The sequence below is a fragment of the Austrofundulus limnaeus genome, unplaced genomic scaffold (genome assembly GCF_001266775.1).
Source record: "Austrofundulus limnaeus strain Quisiro unplaced genomic scaffold, Austrofundulus_limnaeus-1.0 Scaffold321, whole genome shotgun sequence".
NCBI classification, from domain to species: Eukaryota; Metazoa; Chordata; class Actinopteri; order Cyprinodontiformes; family Rivulidae; genus Austrofundulus; species Austrofundulus limnaeus.
In genome coordinates, this window is record NW_013952723.1 from 664,707 (window position 1) to 666,325 (window position 1,619).

Genomic DNA, 1,619 nt, shown 5'->3' on the forward strand with positions numbered 1-1,619 from the left:
ATTTCAAATATCCTTATGGCTCAGCAGCAGAAGCATAAATTACTGTTAAGAAAGCTGATGATAATGTTGAATAAAAATCTAAGTCTGATGAAGGTAAATTAAATATCTGACAGTGATCATTACACAGTGTGGCTCTAATTCCTCACTTCACCATCTGTGTCGAAGTTTCACGTCTCCAAAATGAGCGTACGCATGGGTCAGAGCTGGCGTGAGGCACCGCACATTTTCACATCAAGTTTGGATTTTATAAATCACAACCTTGGCGTAAAAAGTGGCGTACGCAAGTTTCTGGGCTTAAATTGTGCGTACGCCAGTTTTATAAATCCAACCCCAGGTATGAGATTTCAGCTTCACTCAGCACTCTCGTCCTCTGCCGGGGTCCGAGCACCAAACTCTAATGCCCTTTATGTCAATAACTATGTTGGTCCAGTCATGTCAATAAACCTCCTAKTTCCAGTCTGTCTTGTGTGAGTCTTTCCAGGTTGAGTTACATTGTGAGAACTACAGTAATTGTACTTTTATGCAAGAACACAGTAATGATCTAGCAGTGAGTTTGCTCACTCACACTGTGATTATGAGAACTCTTGACAAAGAGACAAAGTTTTAGCTCACAGTCTTTAAAACCTGACTGAAAACAGTACAGACTTTCACTCACTATATAACATAACGAGGATTTCATTCATTTGTAAAAMCATTGTGTAGTGTCCAAGAGTGGGGGCCTTTTCTCAGGGATGCAGAGATGTGTTATGTCTCTTTTAGACCCCAGCTTCAGAGCTCGGCATATATTACTATATTAGGAAAGGGAATGCTTAAGGTATACAGTGACAAAATTTATGATGCCTCTGTTGAACTTTACACTGTGAAGCCTATAAAGAGCCTTGTACGTCCCCACCTTTGGCCTTCGTACTTCATCTTTCTTCCTTGGTAAATCATTTGGCTTGAAGGCCACAATTTGGTTTTTGGCTGTAATCTCCTGGGGTCGGATTTATAAAACTGGCGTACGCACAATGTGAGCCCAGAAACTTGCGTACGCCACTTTTTACGCCAAGGTTGTGATTTATAAAATCCAAACTTGACGTGAAAATGTGCGGTGCCTCACGCCAGCTCTGACCTATGCGTACGCTCATTTTGGAGACGTGAAACTGCGACACAGATGGTGAAGTGAAGAATTAGAGCCACACTGTGTAATGATCACTGTCAGATATTTAATTTACCTTCATCAGACTTAGATTTTTATTCAACTTTATCATCAGCTTTGCTTCTGCTGCTGAGCCATGAGGACCTTTGAAATAAAAAACTTAAATCTTAAATAAAAGTTCCCATGCCCAACTCCCTTCATCTGCTTCCTCCTCAGACGACCCTGACCCACAGACCCCTCCCTGACCCACAGACCCCTCCATGACCCACAGACCCCTCCCTGACCCACAGACCCCTCCCAGACAAGAACAGCAGGACAGCAAAAGTCACGCTTTAAATAAACACGCAGGGCGTGCCCACCTCGCCAGTGTGGATGTAATAAACCTTTATGTTTGAAGTCCGTGTTTGTCAACGCGCGCACGGGGGGGATGCGTGCGTGCGTGCGTGCGTGCGTGCGTGCGTGCGTGTGTGTGTGTGTGTGT